The 21,794-nt window shown below is 44.5% G+C and overlaps 1 protein-coding gene across 3 annotated transcripts in view; it reads right to left on the bottom strand.

Annotated features, from left to right (window-relative positions):
* Positions 1 to 21,794, bottom strand: part of SIK3 (SIK family kinase 3) — a 281,667-nt gene that overhangs the window by 259,625 nt on the left and 248 nt on the right. The gene's annotated exons all lie outside the window — the stretch shown is intronic.

Raw genomic sequence — 21,794 nt, 5'->3', positions numbered from 1 at the left:
CGATTAAGTGTGACCCAAGTTGCATCCAAAATCACATCAGTGTGAACCAGTCAACATGCTGGCTGTTCATCCTCAGATTCCCAAACACTGCAGATATTTTAGTATGTGGTCCTGTCATTTCCGATAAAAATACATCCAAGATACAAAGTGCAACATGGAAAAAACACCTCACCTCACAGACTCGGAAACCTTTCCTACGTCTCAGAGTGGTCAATACTTTTCTGGCACAATCTGCTAAGCCACTGGCAAACATTTCACTTTGTATATGAAAAAAAATCCTGGCCCTGAAAAATGAAGGTGGCTTGTTTGTATCTTATTCTGTTTACTTCTCTGTTTTCTAGGAAGTCCCCAACTAAACTGTGACCTGCTGAAAAATACGGCCTTTGTGCAGTGCCTGGAAAACTCCAAACAGCCTCGACTTATTCTAATGAGCGTGATGTCATGTTACTACTCATTTCAGATGCCACATTTAAAAACAGAAAATCTTTATTATATTCAGCCGATTACATGTTCAACTGCGGCTTGACAAAACACACACACACACACACACACACACACCAGTGCAATTGGATTCTTACACATTTATGGCTCTTTGAATATCTAAACCAGACACAAGCAAGTAAAAAAAATCCACTCTGCCAGCAACTCACCGATCCAGTTCTGCAAACAAAGACTGATAAGTTATTACACAAGTATGGCCAAAACAGCTATTTTGCTTTGGGTAGGAAAGGGTTAAACCAATGTCAGTTTTGGTCCTATGTGTACTACTGGGGAGATTCCCGTGTGTTTCCTTTCCCAGAGACACATCAGGAAGTGAGAGGAAATCTCAACAAAAGTAAGGGGAATTCCCCTCTCAGACAGCGGTCACCAGATGAGGCCTCTCTATTTAAAACTGAAACAGTTGATAATAAACGAATGCTCTAAAATAAGAACATATATTCCACATTAAGAATTATGCTATCAAAATTGGTATGTGCAGCATTGATCCTGTTTTTTCTTGCTGGAGGCTGCCATTTTGTTGAAGCCCAGAGAAGTCACTTCCTTATTGGGAACTCTCCCCCACCTCCCTAGTCTCAAATACTATATGTCACTCTCTTCAAATAAAATATGTTCATTTTCAGCCTTCATTGTATGTCTTGGCTCAGTTGAAGAGGAAGGCTGACAGAAGCTTTAGGCATCCCCAAAAAATTAGGAAAATATGTCTTTCCTTCCACCATCAGCGTTGATGGGGAAAATTTCTCTTGCAGCACTGTTGTGTTCGGTTAGCAGGAGTCTTCCCTGCCGACAGAACACAATGATCACTTGCTGGCATGCAGCTATAGCTGCCAGCAGTGATTGCATGAAAAAAATAAGGAGGTTCGTTGTACTGAAGTTAGCTCACCCAGCCTACCCATAAGATGGATCAAATCTCAGCTGGTCCCTGCTGAATCGACCAGGGGTGTCCCAACTTTTTTGAAAGAGGGCCAACTTTGATGAAGTGAACATGCGTGAGGGCCGACCATTTTGCCTCACTAATACACTGCCCAACAAAAATTCTCTTGCCTTTGTGGCTGTGGGTGGTGAAGAGATGAGCTTGGGCGTGTTATTTGGAAATACGGTATTTATCGGCCTTACCATTGCCAGGAATGCAGCACCCCCATTGTCATGAATGCAGACTCACCATTGCGATCAGTGCAGCCTGATTCATGCACATCTGCAACCTCGGATGGGACAGGGAGCGGGTGGGACAAGAGCCAACAGATTACATACAGCAGAATATGTTTTCTCGGGGCCTCTTTAACCACTTCCAGACCTGCGCACGACGATGTACGTCCATTTTTTAAAAGATTGATATCTCGGTAACGGCAGCAGCTGCTGCCACAACCAAGGTATCAATCTTTAGTGTGCGCGGTCTGGTAAACGATAACGGCGGTCTCGCCGCGAGATCGCCATTATCGGTGGCGGGAGAGGGCCCCCGCGCCGCTTACCGGAGCCGTCGGTAGCGGCGGAGGCGATCGGGACCGTTCGGCAGCTGAGCGGGGACGAGACTGAAGGAAAAATCTCCTTCGCCCGTCCCCATAGCTCTGCTGGGCGGAAGTGACGTCAAAACGTCAGTCCCGCCCAGCGTCTTAAAGAGACAATTTTTTTTTTTGTCATTTGAAAAAATGACATTTCCAAATTTATTTATTTTTTTGCATTTAAGCCCAAATATGAGATCTGAGGTCTTTTTGACCCCAGATCTCATATTTAAGAGGACCTGTCATGCTTTTTTTCTATTACAAGGGATGTTTACATTCCTTGTAATAGGAATAAAAGTGATACATTTTTTTTTTTTTTCAGTGTAAAAAGTAATAAAATAAATAAAAATAAATAAGAAAACAAAACAAAAACATTTTTAAAGCGCCCCGTCCCGACGAGCTCGCGCGCAGAAGCGAACGCATACGCGAGTAGCGCCCGCATATGAAAACGGTGTTCAAATCACACAAGTGAGGTATCGCCGTGATCGTTAGAGCGAGAGAAATAATTCTAGCCCTAGAGCTACTCTGTAGCTCAAAAAATGCAACCTCTAGAATTTTTTAAACCTCGCCTATCGAGATTTTTAAGGGTAAAAGTTTGACGCCATGCCACAAACGGGCGCAATTTTTAAGCGTGACCTGTTGGGTATCATTTTACTCGGCGTAACATTATCTTTCACAATATATAAAAAAATTGGGCCAAATTTATTGTTGTCTTATTTTTGAATTCAAAAAAGTGAATTTTTTCCAAAAAAAGTGCGCTTGTAAGACCGCTGCGCAAATACGGTGTGACAAAAAGTATTGTAATGACCACTATTTTATTCTCTAGGGTGTTAGAAAAAAATATATATATAATGTTTGGGGGTTTTAAGTAATTTTCTAGCAGAAAAAAATGTTTTAGTCTTGCAAACACCAAATCTGAAAAACACCTAAGGTCTGGAAGTGGTTAAAGTGGTTGTAAACCCACTCTTGCAACTTGCACCTACAGGCAAGCCTAGATTAAGGCTTACCTGTAGGTGCAAGAACATTTTCACAGAAACAGGCACCGCTGTCTACGGCGCATGTGTGCCGTAGACAACGTTGCAGGCGCACTGAGCGGTGCCGTTTTTGTGAATGGGTTAATGCTGTGTTTTCGCGCATGTGCGGCGTCATCGGCCACTCTGGCCAATCACAGCGCCGGAGCGGCGAAAAAGAGGAAGAAGCTCCAGGGGACATGGCGGCGGTGGACGGGACCAAGGCAGACTTCGGGGGCTTCGTTTTCAGGTAAGTGACACATAATGAGCTAGTATGCTGTGCATACTAGCTCATTATGCCTTTCTCTTGCAAATGTGTTTTTTAAAAAAACTATATATATTACAATAGGTTTACTTTGTTTAATTCCTTTGTGTCTCCCTGGCAACAGAGTTTGTCCTGTCACCTCTCCTATTCATCCCTAATCAGTGTTCCCTTCGCACAGTCTGTCATTCCCGTTACTTTCTTCTCTCTTTAGCAACAGTAAATCATAAGATTGTCAACCGATTGGCCTCTAGTAGCTCAGATTTTAGGCACAGGCTGGAAAGCATGAGATCGTGGAAAAAAATATAAAAAAATCACGGATCTCATGCTTTCAGCCGCGATTGCGGCTTTGTTTACATTTCGGTAACCGAGTGTAATGTCATAACATTGCACCCGGGCCGCCGACGATTATAGAGATGACTGGTCATCTCTATGCCTCTCATCCGGCGCCGGCAGATCGTTTCTCCGGGCCTCTGATGGCACGGGAGAGTCCGGAGAAGCACCGGATGGCGGCGGGGGGGGTGGGCGATCAAGCGGCGGAACTGATCGTTCTTAAGGTGCACAAAAGCGCCCGCTGAAGAGATGGATATCTGAATGATGCCTGTAGCTGCAGGCATCTTTCAGATATCCCCACAGAAAGTCCAGGACGTCATATGACATCCTTGGGCGGGAAAGCTCAGTTTTGTGTTGAAAATAACTGAAATCTAAGGCTCGATTCACACCATGCATGTTCCTTTTGGGCCTTTTTGCGGTGCTTGCTTGTTTGTTTTTTTTGCTGGCAATTTTTTCTTTTTCTTTTTTACATTTCTTTTAACAACCAGCTATAAACAGGTTAAAAAAGAAATACGCAAATGGAAGCAAAAACGCGGTACTTGCGTTTTGGATGCGGGTCCATTGAATTCTATTACATGCAAAACACTGCTTTTTGCGGGGGAAAAAGTCCCCAACCCTTTCCAAAAACGCAGAGGCACAAAAAAGCATTGATGTGAAAATGTTCCATAGGAAACAATGTTAAAAAAAATTCCCTGCGTTTCTGCAAAATGCATAAAAAAAAAAAAAAAAAAAGCATTAGTGGGAATGAAGCCTAAAACTCTGTTGGGTGTAACAAGATGTCCGCTTGCCCCCTTCTCACTAACATTACTGTGCAGGAGTGTGGGGTGGAGCAAGATGGCCGCGACGAATGGTCACTTCCTGACGAGACAGCCTCCGCCGGGTGTACCAAGATGGCCGCCGCTCAAGAGCTAGGCCGAAACCGGGGAATTTCCTATGGCCGCACCCGAAAATCGTGGGTCATCCAGCCTGGAGATATTGCGTGCGGGGGGGGGGGGGGTTGAATCGAGATCGCGATCTTTTGGCAATTAATCATGCAGCTCTAAATACTCACCCACAGCATCATACCTTTTTACAACTGCAGAAGTAGCTTTTACTCTTTCAGAATACTAAAAGCTAATGTGAGAAAGGATTTAGAAAAAAAACGACGGCACACAAAATGGGCCGCTTTGCCCTTTCCCTTTAGCATTTCAGTGTGTCACCTATTCTAGTGGTGTCAGGTTGGTTGCAGCCTAGAACTCAGGCAGGATAGCTCATAGCTATAGACCTCATACATAATAACTGATACATAGTGCTGTGTTCACAACTGCCCACAGACCACACAATAATAGAAGAGAACACAGATCTCTACAGTGAAAGTTTGTTCACTTAAGAGCCGGTTCACACTGGGGCGACTTGCGATCCGACTTTATGTCGCCTCAAGTCGTCCCAAGTCGCGCTGTAGCGAAAAACAATGGAAGTGAATGGGAGCGGTGTTAATACACACGACTAAAGGCGATCCGACTTCAGAAAAGGTTCCTGTACTACTTCAATCCGACTTGAAGGCGATTTGTACCCATTGATTTCAATGGAAATCGCCTCAGAAGTCGGATCACTGTCTTAACTGAAGCGACTTTCCAGGAAGATAACATTCATTTCTCAGGCAAACCTCTCCTGCCCCCCTCCCTCCCCTCCCTCTCCCAGAGCCGATTGTTGTTTTATTGGCCACTGGAAAGTCTCCTGTCCTGGAGACGACTTCAAGTTGTGTTGTAAATCGCCCCAGATCGCCCTGTGGTTCATGTTCAAGTCGTGTCGGAGTCGCCTCTGAAAGTCGCGCTGGAAGTCGTGTCGCCCTAGTGTGAACCGACTCTTAGACAGAGCCGTGGTAACCACACACTATCAGCATTCCAAATACTGGACGCACTATTTCAAGCTTGGTAAATAATGCCAATCTGTTCTGACGTGTGCAATCACCATAGAGATGAAAAGCGTCTGCGCAGCCTGTAATATGGTTGTAGCGATGACCTCTGAATCCATCACATTCAGGTAACACACGTACGCTCAAATCACATGCCTTAAGCCAACCACACATTATGCAATTTCCGGGTGTCAAACCACAGCTTGAAGGATAGAAAATTGCTGGATTGCCCCATCTACACAGTCAGGGTAGGTTTCCCTGCTGTAAGAATACAATGATCAGTGCTGTTAGCTATAGCCAATGGCAGTGATCAAACGAAAAATAACCAACAGGCTGGATGTACTGAATTCGATCGATAGAATGACATCAGTACAACCAGCCTGCCCATAGACAGATCGATTTAAAACCGGCCCGTCCCTGCAGAACCATCCGAATTTCAATCCATACGTGGCCATTTATAAAGGAACCAAGATCTAATGAATTGAAGGAGCGGGCCAGTCAGGTTAGAGAGGAAAGAATTAGATGATGCTTGGACATCCTCCAGCCAGGAAATAAAGAATACGGCTTTTTGTTCTTTATTTTCACCTGTCTTGAGGCGTCTACACTCTGGATGGGGGAGCAATGGAGCCACCCTTGGACAGCAGCATTGTCAGTGTGGGGGGAGGGTAGCATTGTACTAGCAGGTCTAGATGGACTCGACTAGTAAATTGAAGCTCAACTCCAGCTAATATTGTAGAACAGTTTTTTCCTTTTGGGATAAAGGATTTACATAAAATCAAATGCAATATTTTGGGGGAAAAGACACTTTCATGAATAAAAAAGAAAACTAAACAGTAAAAATTTGTCTTTTTTTTTTTGTATAAATGTGAAAGATGATGTTACGCCGCGTAGATAGATACCCAACATGTCACGCTTTGTAATTGTGCACACTCGTGGAATGGCGACGAACGACGGTACCTAAAAATCTCCACAGGCGATGCTTTAAAAAACAGTTACCAGGTTAGAGTTACAGAGGAGGTCTAGTGCTAGAATTATTGCTCTCGCTCTGACGATTGCGGAGATACCTCACATGTGTGATTTGAATACCCGCTCCTCCAGTATAACAGCCGAGCAGGCTTTTAGCCGCATCAGTTGTTATCCCTGGAAAGACAACCACCTGCTCTAAAAAACAGTAAACAGGGATGACGCCTGCAACTGCAACCCCTAAAAACTGAGGACACAAATGTGAGTGCCAAGGGGTTAAAAATGATGATTTAACCACTTAAGCCCGGACCATTTAGTTGCTAAAAGGACCTTGCCCCTTCTTGCGATTCGGCACTGCGACGCTTTAACTGACAATTGCACGGTCGTGCGGCGTGGCTCCCAAAAAAAATTGACGTCCTTTTTTCCCACAAATAGAGCTTTCTTTTGATGGCATTTGATCACCTCTGCGGTTTTTATTTTTTGCGCTATAAACAAAAAATTGAGCGACAATGCAATATTTTTACTTTTTGCTATAATAAATATCCCCCAAAAATATATATATATAAAAAAAAAAAAACTTGTTCCTCAGTTTAGGCCAATGCATATTCTTCTACATGTTTTTGGTGAGGAAAAAAAATAAAAATAAAAATAGCAATAAGCGTTTATTGATTGGTTGTGCAAAAGTTATAGCGTCTACAAAATAGGGGACAGTTTTATGGCATTTTTAATAATATTTTTTTTTTTTTTTTTTACTAGTAATGGCAGCGATTAGCGATTTTTATTGTGACTATTTGGGACCATTGTAATTTTTACAGCGATCAGTGCTATAAAAATGCACCGATTACTGTGAAAATTACACTGGCAGTGAAGGGGTTAACCTGTAGGGGGCTCTGAAAGGGTTAAGTGTGACCTAATGAGTAGGGCTGCAACTAACGATTATTTTCATAATAGATTAGTTGGCCGATTATTGTTTCGATTAATTGGATAATAGCCTTAAAAAAAATATATATATATTTTTAACATTTTTTTGGGCCAATTTGTTGTTGGGCAGATTACAAAACACAAATTGCCGCAAAAACACATTACATGCTTTTCTGCAGCTTCTCCATTGAAGTATATTGAACTAAAAAAAAAAAAAAAAAATAGCACCGTTTGGCGTTAAAATATCCTCGCCCTTTCCAAATACGCAGCAGCTGAAAAAAAATCATGGATGTGAACGTGTCCCATAGGAAAACATTGTAAATGTACTGTTGTGTGTTTCTGCAAAAAGCACCAAAAGACAGAGGTGTGACCCAGGCCTGAGATGTTTAGTAACATAATGGGGTTAAAAAAACAAAAATAAGTACAAAAAGAGCAAATAATCGCTACTGTAAGGGGTTCATTTTTTTACTGTGGGACAGTGAAAGTAATAATTACAGTAGCCATTTGCTTTTTTGTACTATAAAGAGCCAATTTTAGTTGTTTTAACCCCATTATGTTACTGGCTGATTAATCGATTATGAAAATTGTAATCAATTAATTTCATAATCGATTAGTTGTTTCGGCCCTACTAATGAGTGATTCTTACTGTGGGGGGCGTGGCTTGGCGTGTCACATCACTGATCGTCGTTCCCTATGACAGGGAACAGGCGATTAGTGACAGTCTGACTAGGAAGCACAGGGAGAGGTTTGTTTACACTCACCTCTCCCCGTTCTTCAGCTCTGTGACCCGATCGCAGGACACCGGCAGCGATCGGGTCTGTTCACGGAGTACCCGACCGAGTCGCAAGTGCCACCGGAGGCGCACAAGACCCATGGCTGTGCATATTAAAAGGAGACATACCTGTACGCCAATATGCGCCGCCGTGCCATTTTCCCGACGTACATCAGCGTGCGGTGGTCGGCAAGCGGTTAAATAAAGTTCATTTAAACCAAGCCATTTTACTAGTGATAAAATGATGATTTTTAATAGAGATTTAAAGCAAATCCACTCTGCGGCACAGGGTAGACCTCCATGTTTGTACCGAGAGATCCAGCCGTCTTGGGGGAAGGCAATAGATAAAAATCCACCTCAGCAATCGTGCTGCTGACCCAAGTATGCTCAGGAAAGGGCCAGAAATATAAAAACATTACCCAACAAGACCTTATACAGAAGGGTCTTTATTTCTGCAAGCGTCTAAAGCTGGTCCACAGCAAGATGAAAGCAGGGCCTGCGTTTCCCACCCACCCCTAGCACTGAGTGTTTCTTAGGCAAGTACAAAGAGGAATAATGTGCTTTAAGAAGCCTGAATATTGTTCCTTTTCTGAAGTAGAATTTCCCGAATTCAGAATGACCCATTCCTGTTCCTCACAGATCTCCAATTCAGCTTTGCTCCTATTCTATGAAGTGGGAGAGACAAAGTACCTCTGTGCTATTCTAGGAAAGACCACCACATGGAACTCACACACATTATATTCACAAAATGGGCTATTTTCGTCTATTTGAAAAGCCAACCCCCTTATCAGGTTAGGAGAGACTGAAGCAGACCATAGAGATCTAAATGTGGTTGGGTCAGCAGGAAACACACAAACTTTTACCCTTTAAAATCTCCATAGGCGACGTTTAAAAAATTCTACAGGTTGCATGTTGAGTTACAGAGGAGGTCTAGGGCTAGAATTATTGCTCTCGCTCTACCAATCGCGGCGATATGTGGTTTGAACACCGTTTACATATGCGGGCGCTACTCACGTATGCGTTGGCTTCTGCGCACGAGCTCGGCGGGACGGGGGCACGTTTTCTGGCTCCTAACTTTTTTAGCTGGCTCCTAGATTCCAAGCAAATTTGTCAAACCCTGCTTTTAACCCACGTTACCAAACCTATTTGTTACCACCTTCATGTCATCCACTCCAACCCTTTCCTAAAGCAATGCTACTTACCAAAGTAACCAGAGAGATTATTACTGCTGGGTGAGAGAAACTAATGATCGGCAAGTTTTTTCTTCCTGATCACTTCTAAAAAAATAAATAAAAAAAGAGGCAGGAGTGAAGTTGCATTTCAAGCAGGCCGCCCACTCACATGCAGAAAAAACAAAACACTGAATGGTGGCATGCTTAAACGATGTTAACTCAAACCTTTTTTAGTTTAGTGCCTGTCAAGTTTTTATTGCTGATTGAGTCCCAGCTGGAGACATTGCCATTTCTATTTATCCTGCTTACCCCTGTCACCAAAACCCAAGGCAAGGGGAAATCCAAAAATGTTAGAGCTGTCACCAGGACAAGTGGTGATAATGAGGACACTTGGTCTGGTGACATTTGTCTAAGATGGGAGTTCTTCTCATTTCTCGTTGTGTCTGCAGGACAGGATGTAAAGGAAAATCTCCCCAGAAGAGCACAGATATTAAAAATATTATGATAGGATTTAAACCAGGGGTCGACAATGCCCGGGCGCCAGGTCGCAATTGTGACAATAAATTGTGACCTGGCGCCCGCGGCGGCCGGTAATTGAGGCCGCGGCTTCAATAACCGGCCCCAGCGGGCGCGGCGGGGGAGCAAGGAAGGCACATGATCCTGTGTCTCCGTGCACCCCCACCGCGCGATTGCGGCGGGCCTGTGACGGCCAGTAATTGAGGCCGCGGCCTTGTGAAGTCTCTGTGTCCTTCTGTGAGCTGGAGCCATCTGGTGGTGGCCGTTGGCATTACAAGTTAAACAGCAATTCTAAAAGTGTCATTTTTCACTATTTTCACTGCCTCTAATTTGAACCCCCAAACATTATATATATTTTTTATTCTAACACCCTAGAGAATAAAATGACGATTGTTGCAATACTTTGTCACGCCGTATTTGTGCAGCGGTCTTACAAGCGCACTTTTTTGGGAAAAAATACACTTTTTTTAATTAAAAAAATAAGACAACAGTAAAGTTATCCCCATTTTTTTTATATTGTGAAAGATAATGTTACGCCGAGTAAATTGATACCCAACATGTCACGCTTCAAAATTGCGTCCACTCGTGGAATGCCGACAAACTTTTACCCTTTAAAATCTCCATAGGCGACGTTTAAATTTTTTTTACAGGTTGCATGTTTTGAGTTACAGAGGAGGTCTAGGGCTAGAATTATTGCTCTCGTTCTAACGATCGCAGCAATACCCCACGTGTGGTTTGTATACCGTTTACATATGCGGGCGCTACTCACGTATGTGTTCACTTCTGCGCGCAAGCTCGTCGGGACAGGGCGCGTTTTCAGGCTCCTAACTTTTTTAGCTGGCTCCTAGATTCCAAGCAAATTTGTCAAACCCCGATTTAAACCTTGCCATATTCTACCCAAAATAAAAAGTCAAGACATTTCAGTGCTACTCGAAAACCATACCATTGTGGTGTGCTATACTTCCCATAATAACCACAGTAATCAACATAATCCCTCCCAAAGACCTCACATATTTCTTTCTTTGAATGACATGAGCCCAACAAATACGTATAGAAAGTTCTTGCTTGTACACCTGATCAATGCTGTCAGAATATCCATTCATTCTGTGACATGGCAGACGTGACCAATCCTCATTAATCAAGAAAAAAAAACGTGTTCTACTTGGTACCCGTCACTATTGTTCCACTACTAGGATCAATACAACCGCCTTATCACTAACCCATGAATTTCCAGACCGTCCTGAAATAGTTTGACCTTTGCAGACAATCCTACTGCCAATCTTCTATAGGGAGCTCTGGAGGCCCAGGAGAGCACCCTCTATCAATGTAGACCCACACTTAGACCCCTTTCACACTGGGGCATTTTTCAGGCGCTTTGGCGTTAAAAAAAAGTGCCTGTAAAGCACCTGAAAGAAGCCACATCTGCAATCCCAAAGTGAAAGCCCGAGTGCTTTCAGAGCCCTTTCACACTGCCAGCGCCCGAAAAATGCTGGTAAAGCTCTGCCAAGACCCCTTTCACACTGGGGCGTTCTTCAGGCGTTAAAAAAAAAAAAAACGCCTCAAATGGGAAAGGGGGTTTTAGGAGCGGTGTATTTAACGCTCCTAAAGCACTGCAAATAAGCTGCTTGCAGGACTTATCGTATTTATCGGCATATATCGTGCACTATTTTCCCCTTAAAAAGAGGGGAAAGTCGTGGGTGCGCGATATACGCCGATAGCCGCTTCCCACGCTCAGCGCGTGGGAGCGCGTTATACCGCGATAAATACGGTATTTTTGACGCCCTGCCAGCGCAGCACCTCAGTGTGAAAGCACTCTGGCTTTCACATTGGGATTGCAGATGCAGCTTCTTTCAGGCGCTTTAAAGGTGCTTTTTTTAACGCTAAAGCACCTGAAAAACGCCCCAGTGTGAAAGGGGTCTTACGCTGATTTTTCACAAGATAACTCACCCCACCACCCTTCCACAGACTACATAGGATCACTACCCCAGCCAGCCTACATACGATTACTACTCTCCCCCAAAACTTATTACCACTTTCCTCAACCAGGAGTAAACACAAACTTGGGTTCCCAACAACATCTCTGCAACGTAGCTCAAGCATTATATGTCCTTATTGTTACATTATTTTTATACACATTTTCTACTCTTGTAATATTCTCTTTTGGAAAAAAAAAACTTTAAACTTTGATGAAAAAACATTTAACAGATAAGTTGAATTTTGATAAAATGGAGTTTGGTTTTCAATTATCTAAAGGCCTTTGTTAGGGTGTCACAATACTGGAGAGATAAAGAAGCTTATAAATATTAAACAAGATTTCATATGTTGGATAAACGATGGAACAAAATGTATATTGTAATGAATCTTGTATAAACGTAAAATTTTGTATAAAGAAAAAGATCAATAAAGAGATTGGGAAAAAAAAAAACACAAATACTGGAGATACAAGTATATTAACTAAGAAGAGTGAAGACCTACAACCTGCCTAACGCAGGTGATCAGCACTAAACTCTCCCATATATCAGTTATTGTTAAATGTTACCGTTGGCAACTTCGGGGACCTTATTCACTAAAGGTGGGCAAAAGCAGGATTCAGGAGCCCTCTGATCAGTTCTGGTAGCCAAAGCATGGTAAGGTGAGCAATTCACCAACAGCACACAAGCCGCAGTGGGCCAACAACGTCTGGCTGGCTTCAACTATCGAAGATTGGTACCGACTTTTACCAACATCAGATCTCATGTTCAATTATAAACTAAAAAGAGTCATTTCTTGTTCTTTAGGCCAAGCATACCAGGCATTTTTCTATAACTAAATCCCATCCACCACCACAGGCTGCAGATCACAAACCATGCCATAAAACCTTCAAAACAGTAGAGGAATCTACTTCAATGAAGCAGAAGATTTGGAATTTCCTAAACACATACACTGCTGTCATGAATACAATTCCCCCAAAATACAAAGCCAGTATCAATTAGCCATACCTCTTACCATAAAGAGGAGTTCAAATAGTTAAAAAAAAAATTATGAATATCGCGTGTTTAATATTCTTAGTTATATTACTCACATGTTTCATATAGATCGCCGCTCGATTGCTGACTTCCCAAACTAATATAAAACTTTTATTCTGCTGGCATTTTCCATATTTCTTGTGGGCATGTGAACCCCACAAACACCATCTTCCAGGAATGGTGCAGCTGAGCGACCAGCATGCACCGCTTGTTCTTGCGCAGAATCAACGGCTCACTTAAGACGTTGCCATCACAATGGGTGGCATTGTCCGAAGTGCCCGTCCTGTTACTGCAACCTAGCCCTTGGCGCTGCCCACTGGCACCAGCGAGCACGGGAGCCGTGGGAAATAACGTCAGGCGCCACAGAGAGGAAGTGGCAGAATACAAAGGACCACATAGCATAGCATGCTGAAGGGTTGAGTAAAAAATATAATAATAATAATAATAATAATAATAATAATAATAATAATAATAATAATAATAAAACATTCCAAAATGTTTTTGCAAATGCATTATGCTGTTATATTATGCAAAGTTGTTTTTTTGGTGAAACTCCACTATAACTTCATATTTTTAACAAATATACCAGGACCAGACAAAATGGTTTTCTCAAGATCCTTAAACACTGTAGTTTAGATTTTCCTTATTGTTACTTTATACTGTACTTAAAAAATACTAAAAATAAAATGTATATTTAAATGTGTACTTTTTTTTTTAGAACTAAAAAGGGAGGTGCACTGAAAGAAAATTTTAGGAAACGAAAAATTAAGGATGCACACGGCCGAAACTGAAAATTACAGTTTTTTAAAAATATTATATACTATGTAGTAGTCAGTAGCAGTCTTCACACTGATCCACTGCGCAGTTAAAGATCTAGCTTGCTGCATTTGTGGTCAGTTAAAAAAAAAACTGCACCAAAAATGCGCCTACCCGTTGAAATGGATTGAAAATGCAGAAAGAACGCATCAATAACACACTCGTATTAAGTTTGAGTCAGATGACCAATGAACAAAAAAAATCACCATAAGCACAGATATATCATGGTAAAAAATCACGTTTTTGGCAGCATTATCGGCAAAACACTGACGGCCCTATTTTCCGCCAATAGTTTTTGGTGGCCGAAAATGTCAGTGCATCTCTGAAATAAAATCATCATTAGCATCATATTTGCCCCTTTATTCAAGTAGATGTATACCCCAACTCATAGACTGATCTCTTGCAGCCTCTTTGTATGCATATGCAGCAAATTCTCCATCATTTCTCAGGGCAGGCTGCCTGGCGCACATTGGGCACCAATGCAACCACTGGTAGTCTTCAACAGATGTGCATGTGACAGAATGACAACAAAGGAGAAAAACTGGTATACAGGGACAAATTGTCACCCTATGCCAGGAATTGCCTGAACAAGGACAATCGTGTCAGTATAAGCAGGTATTATTTTATATTTGTAATAATATGTTATAGATATAGGAGGTTTTAGTTAATTGGGTTTACATCTACTTTAAATTGACCTTTACATTTTAAAAGCAAAAAAGGGAACCAAAGGGATGGTAGGGGTTTCTAGAGCAGTTGACAGTGGGAAATTGTTCTCCAACCTACAATGACTAATGTGAGGGGGCACATCTCCACCGGTCGCCATCCCAAAGGGGGCACCTCTGCACCGGTCGCCGTCCCCAAGGGGGCACCTCTCCACTGACCGCCAAGGTGAGGGGGCACCTCTGCACCGGTCGCCATCGTGAGAGGGTCACTTCTCCACTGATCACCAATGAAGGTGTGTTTTTCCATTGACCACCAAGATAAGAGGACAAGCTTTCATTGGCAAGTGGTATAAACAGACACTATAATCCTCAGTTTGTTTCTTTTCTGCACATTATTTTACAACACTCTTCTGCAATGGTGATGAAATAATAATCTGGTCTGGGTGTCAAATACTCTAGTTATACCATTTTCTTTATTCTTATTTTTAAAACGTTCTGCAGCGTTCTTATGCTAATGTATTCTAACCTGAAGATATTTTCTGAGCAGGGGCTCCAAGGCCTCAAATATATTAAGGGTTTTCCTGAGGTAAAATGGTTGCGAAATGCTGTCATAAAATGTGTATAAACCCAGGAACAAAAAGTAAAAATAAAAATATAAATATTGCAGGTTAACAGCCCTTAGATCTGGTGGCTGCATTCGTTTTCTTTTTACATTCTCAGCAAGTGTATAACGTGCACCCGCTGGTGTGTGTTGTAAAGAGGCGGTGTGACGCGTTACTACAACACATAGCATGGTTTACCTTTCTTTTCTTCTTTTTTAACTTTATTGAAATGTCACAAATTGACAATTTATTCAACATTGATGCAGCTCATGTGCAGTGTGCCAACACAAGCGGTGCAAAAATGCAATCTGTCCTACCATTTTCATTGGACACCAAGGCGCTGGTGTGTACTGAAATAGGGCATGAGGTAACTTGAGGTAAATTGCCCTGTAATGCTTTGGGACTATGCAAACAGGCCCTAAAGGAAAAAAATAAGGGGGATTTACCAAAACTAGAGCAGCTGTCATTCAGCTTCTGTCTGCACCTTGTTTAATAGAGCTGCATTCACATGGACATTTAGCCACACTGCCAATCTAATTCCTGCAACTGGGATTGATACTTGTATGTGGATAGCTACAGTCAGAGCCCATACAGTGCAATGACAGCTATTGGAGACTGTCCACACAGCCAGAGCCCATACAGTACAACAGGGGTTGACAAATTTGCTTGGAATCTAGGAGCCAGCTAAAAAAGTTAGGAGCCAGAAAACGCGCCCCGTCGCGACGAGCTTGCGCGCAGAAGCGAACACATACGTGAGCAGCGACCGCATATGTAAACGGTGTTCAAACCACACATGTAAGGTATCGCCGCGATTGGTAGAGCGAGAGCAATAATTCTAGCCCTAGACCTCCTCTGTAACTCAAAATATGCAACCTGTAGAATTTTTTAAACGTCGCCTATGGAGATTTTAAAGGGTAAAAGTTTGACGCCATTCCACGAGCGGACGTAATTTTGAAGCGTGACATGTTGGGTATCAATTTACTCGGCGTAACATTTTCTTTCATAATATTAAAAAAAATGGGGATAATTTTACTGTTGTCTTATTTTTTAATAAAAAAAAAGTGTAATTTTTTCCCCAAAAAAGTGCGCTTGCAAGACCGCTGCGCAAATACGGCATGACAGAAAGTATTGCAACGATCGCCATTTTATTCTCTAGGGTGTTAGGATAAAAAATATATATAATGTTTGGGGGTTCTAATTAGAGGGAAGAAGATGGCAGTGAAAATAGTGAAAAATTACATTAGAATTGCTGTTTAACTTGTAATGCTTAACTTGTAATACCAACGGCCACCACCAGATGGCGCCAGCTTACACATCTGGTGGTAATAACTTGTAATACCAACGGCTCACCACCAGATGGTGCCAGCTCACAAAAAAAAAAAAAAATTTTTTTTTTTTGCCCCCCCTTCCAAGCCAAGTCGCCAGGACCCCATTTCTAGTCGCCATGGCGACCTGGCGCCCGGGATTTGTCGACCCCTGCAGTACAATGACAGCTATTGGAGACTGTTCACACAGCCAGAGCCCATACAGGGCAATGGCAGCTATTGGAGACTGTTCACACAGCCAGAGCCCATACAGTACAATGGCAGCTATTGGAGGCTGTTCACACAGCCAGAGCCCATACAGTACAATGACAGCTATTGGAGACTGTTCACACAGCCAGAGCCCATACAGTACAATGACAGCTATTGGAGACTGTTCACACAGCCAGAGCCCATACAGTACAATGACAGCTATTGGAGACTGTTCACACAGCCAGAGCCCATACAGTACAATGACAGCTATTGGAGACTGCTCACACAGCCAGAGCCCATACAGTGCAATGACAGCTATTAGCTATTGGAGACTGTTCACACAGCCAGAGCCCATACAGTACAATGACAGCTATTGGAGACTGTTCACACAGCCAGAGCCCATACAGTAAAATGACAGCTATTGGAGACTGTTCACACAGCCAGAGCCCATACAGTACAATGACAGCTATTGGAGACTGTTCACACAGCCAGAGCCCATACAGTACAATGGCAGCTATTGGAGACTGCTCACACAGCCAGAGCCCATACAGTAAAATGACAGCTATTGGAGGCTGTTCACACAGCCAGAGCCCATACAGTACAATGACAGCTATTGGAGACTGCTCACACAGCCAGAGCCCATACAGTAAAATGACAGCTATTGGAGACTGTTCACACAGCCAGAGCCCATACAGTACAATGGCAGCTATTGGAGACTGCTCACACAGCCAGAGCCCATACAGTAAAATGACAGCTATTGGAGACTGCTCACACAGCCAAAGCCCATACAGTAAAATGACAGCTATTGGAGACTGTTCACACAGCCAGAGCCCATACAGTAAAATGACAGCTATTGGAGACTGTTCACACAGCCAGAGTCCATACCGTACAATGACAGCTATTGGAGGCTGTTCACACAGCCAGAGCCCATACAGTAAAATGACAGCTATTGGAGGCTGTTCACACAGCCAGAGCCCATACAGTACAATGGCAGCTATTGGAGACTGTTCACACAGCCAGAGCCAATACAGTACAATGGCAGCTATTGGAGACTGTTCACACAGCCAGAGCCCATATAGTGCAATGACAGCTATTAGCTATTGGAGACTGTTCACACAGCCAGAGCCCATACAGTACAATGACAGCTATTGGAGACTGTTCACACAGACAGAGCCCATACAGTGCAATGACAGCTATTGGAGACTGTTTACACAGCCAGAGCCCATATAGTGCAATGGCAGCTATTGGAGACTGTTCACACAGACAGAGCCCATACAGTACAATGGCAGCTATTGGAGGCTGTTCACACAGCCAGAGCCCATACAGTACAATGGCAGCTATTGGAGACTGTTCACACAGACAGAGCCCATACAGTACAATGACAGCTATTGGAGACTGTTCACACAGCCAGAGCCCATATAGTGCAATGGCAGCTATTGGAGACTGTTCACACAGCCAGAGCCCATACAGTACAATGACAGCTATTGGAGACTGTTCACACAGCCAGAGCCCATATAGTGCAATGGCAGCTATTGGAGACTGTTCACACAGACAGAGCCCATACAGTACAATGGCAGCTATTGGAGGCTGTTCACACAGCCAGAGCCCATACAGTACAATGGCAGCTATTGGAGACTGTTCACACAGCCAGAGCCCATACAGTACAATGACAGCTATTGGAGACTGTTCACACAGCCAGAGCCCATACAGTACAATGACAGCTATTGGAGACTGTTCACACAGCCAGAGCCCATACAGTACAATGACAGCTATTGGAGACTGTTCACACAGCCAGAGCCCATACAGTACAATGACAGCTATTGGAGACTGTTCACACAGCCAGAGCCCATACAGTACAATGGCAGCTATTGGAGACTGCTCACACAGCCAGAGCCCATACAGTACAATGACAGCTATTGGAGACTGTTCACACAGCCAGAGCCCATACAGTGCAATGACAGCTATTGGAGGCTGTTCACATAGCCAGAGCCCATACAGTGCAATGACAGCTATTAGCTATTGGAGACTGTTCACACAGCCAGCGATTACCTGCGATGATCATGGCTGGATGCACACAAAGTGGCCAAAGCTATCCACACACAGCTGTCAACCCCAGCCACAGGAAATAATAGAGTCTTGCCATTCTGATCGTCAGCGAATGCAGCCTTCAAGTGGAACATCAAAATGTGCAAACAGGCTGGCTTTTTATTGCAATGTTCCCTCTGCAAAGAGTACACTTACCTGCTTGTTTGCAATCCTCCATGGAATATACCAGTTGCCCATGTGCAGCTCAGTTTACATTCCGGAACATTGCTAGTGTGCCGGGGTGACTGCACTCCTGCATATGCGCTAGTGATGTCATTCTGCACCAGCCAATTGGAACAGCCAAAGACCGGCATGCAGAAGGACCCGGGGAGACGATGCCGTCACTGTTGAGGGAGCTTGCAGGCGTTTAATTAAATTGTTATTTAACAAATGAAAGCTGACTGGTTGCCATGGACAGCTGCTCCAGTTTTGATAAAATCCCCATAAAAGATGAAAATGAATACAACCAAAGGGACGAGGATGCTGCAATGTATGACATTTTTGGGTTCAGATATCCACTCTAAAAATGACCCTCACAGTGGCCCCGGGGCTAAAGTGCTTCTAAATTCAAAACTGTTTTTTACCCTAATGCATTATCTCAACTGCCCAATCTACCCACCCTCATCACCAATCCAGAGCTGTCCTGGCTGCAGCCCCGCTATCTTCTCTTCCTGGCCTCACAGGAGACACAGAGAGCATATAGAGCCATAGGCTCCTGCTGCTTTCAGTCAAAGCCCTGTCAGGAGATGGCAGGGGTGGGACTTATGGGCGCACACAGCCCAGCACTCAGGGGTGCCCCCTTAGCACCTGGCTTGCTGAGGGGGGCATGTAGAGGAAGAGGATGAAGACAGCACCAGTGGGGGTCTGAAAAAGAAGCAAGGGGTCGCTCTGTGCAATACTGTTGTACAGTGCAGGGAAGTAGAACATCTTTTTTATTTTAATAAACACATTTTAGTCTTTACTATCACTTTAAAATGACTGAAATCCAGGGGTGCAGAAATAATCTGTACAATGCACTGTACTCATTCTGGCAGGCTTCCTCCATGCTATGTGACTGGTCCCCCAAAGCCACTTCTATAGGCCAGTGGCTACATCCAGTACAAAGCTGGACCCCTAATCCTGAGAGCACCCACAATGCAAAGCGTCACATTGAGGAGAGCCAGGAAGAATGCAATTACATAATACTCCTAGACCCAATGACCATTTCCCCTCTGAAGTTTAGGGGGGCTTATTGTGTTATCCGGGAGTTCACTTTTAAGTCCCATTTAAGATGGATGAACAGGATGAGGAGGGCAAGGAGCAAAAGAGGAGGGCAAAGAGGAGCAGGAAGAGGAGGAGGAGGATGAAGAGTAGAGAGCAGGATGAAGAGTAGGGAGCAGGAGGAGGATGATGAAGAGGATGAAGAGTAGGGAGAAGGAGGATGAAGAGTAGGGAGGATGAAGAGTAGAGAGCAGGAGGAGGATGAAGAGTAGGGAGCAAGAGGAGGAGGATGAAGAGTAGGGAGCAAGAGGAGGAGGATGAAGAGTAGGGAGCAAGAGGAGGAGGATGAAGAGTAGGGAGCAAGAGGAGGAGGATGAAGAGTAGGGAGCAAGAGGATGAAGAGTAGGGAGCAAGAGGAGGAGGATGAAGAGTAGGGAGCAAGAGGAGGAGGATGAAGAGTAGGGAGCAAGAGGAGGAGGATGAAGAGTAGGGAGCAAGAGGAGGAGGATGAAGAGTAGGGAGCAAGAGGAGGAGGATGAAGAGTAGGGAGCAAGAGGAGGAGGATGAAGAGTAGGGAGCAGGAGGAGGATGAAGAGTAGGGAGCAGGAGGAGGATGTAGAGTAGGGAGCAGGGGGAGGATGTAGAGTAGGGAGCAGGAGGAGGATGAAGAGTAGGGAGCAGGAGGAGGATGAAGAGTAGGGAGCAGGAGGAGGATGAAGAGTAGGGAGCAGGAGGAGGATGTAGAGTAGGGAGCAGGAGGAGGATGTAGAGTAGGGAGCAGGAGGAGGATGAAGAGTAGGGAGCAGGAGGAGGAGGATGTAGAGTAGGGAGCAGGAGGAGGATGTAGAGTAGGGAGCAGGAGGAGGATGTAGAGTAGGGAGCAGGAGGATGTAGAGTAGGGAGCAGGAGGAGGATGAAGAGTAGGGAGCAGGAGGAGGATGAAGAGTAGGGAGCAGGAGGAGGATGAAGAGTAGGGAGCAGGAGGAGGATGAAGAGTAGGGAGCAGGAGGAGGATGTAGAGTAGGGAGCAGGAGGAGGATGAAGAGTAGGGAGCAGGAGGAGGATGAAGAGTAGGGAGCAGGAGGAGGATGAAGAGTAGGGAGCAGGAGGAGGATGTAGAGTAGGGAGCAGGAGGAGGATGTAGAGTAGGGAGCAGGAGGAGGATGTAGAGTAGGGAGCAGGAGGAGGATGAAGAGTAGGGAGCAGGAGGAGGAGGATGTAGAGTAGGGAGCAGGAGGAGGATGTAGAGTAGGGAGCAGGAGGAGGATGTAGAGTAGGGAGCAGGAGGATGTAGAGTAGGGAGCAGGAGGAGGATGAAGAGTAGGGAGCAGGAGGAGGATGAAGAGTAGGGAGCAGGAGGAGGATGAAGAGTAGGGAGCAGGAGGAGGATGTAGAGTAGGGAGCAGGAGGAGGATGAAGAGTAGGGAGCAGGATGAAGAGTAGGGAGCAGGAGGAGGATGTAGAGTAGGGAGCAGGAGGAGGATGTAGAGTAGGGAGCAGGAGGAGGATGTAGAGTAGGGAGCAGGAGGAGGATGAAGAGTAGGGAGCAGGAGGAGGAGGATGTAGAGTAGGGAGCAGGAGGAGGATGTAGAGTAGGGAGCAGGAGGAGGATGTAGAGTAGGGAGCAGGAGGAGGATGAAGAGTAGGGAGCAGGAGGAGGATGAAGAGTAGGGAGCAGGAGGAGGATGAAGAGTAGGGAGCAGGAGGAGGATGAAGAGTAGGGAGCAGGAGGAGGATGTAGAGTAGGGAGCAGGAGGAGGATGAAGAGTAGGGAGCAGGAGGAGGATGAAGAGTAGGGAGCAGAGAAGAAGTAATGAGGAGACTCCAAGCAGTGTGCTCCATGGAGGTGATGTGAGAAGGGTACTATTGGCTGTCGGGAGGTGAAGGATAATACACAGGTGACAACCCTAGTAGTGCCCCCTGTACTGTAGATGAGTATTGTCACATGACATCCTCCTTGTAGATCAGCCCGGATCCCCCGATGTCCGGGGCCTACCCTGTACATGTGACCCCCCCAGCCATCCCCAGCCCCGCTTCCTCCGGAGCCCCCACAATCCTCCATGGATTCCC

Source organism: Rana temporaria, chromosome 10, assembly GCF_905171775.1.
Source record: "Rana temporaria chromosome 10, aRanTem1.1, whole genome shotgun sequence".
Classification (NCBI taxonomy): Eukaryota; Metazoa; Chordata; class Amphibia; order Anura; family Ranidae; genus Rana; species Rana temporaria.
Note: the sequence above shows the minus strand (reverse complement) of the source record. Positions and strands in the feature narration are given on the sequence as shown.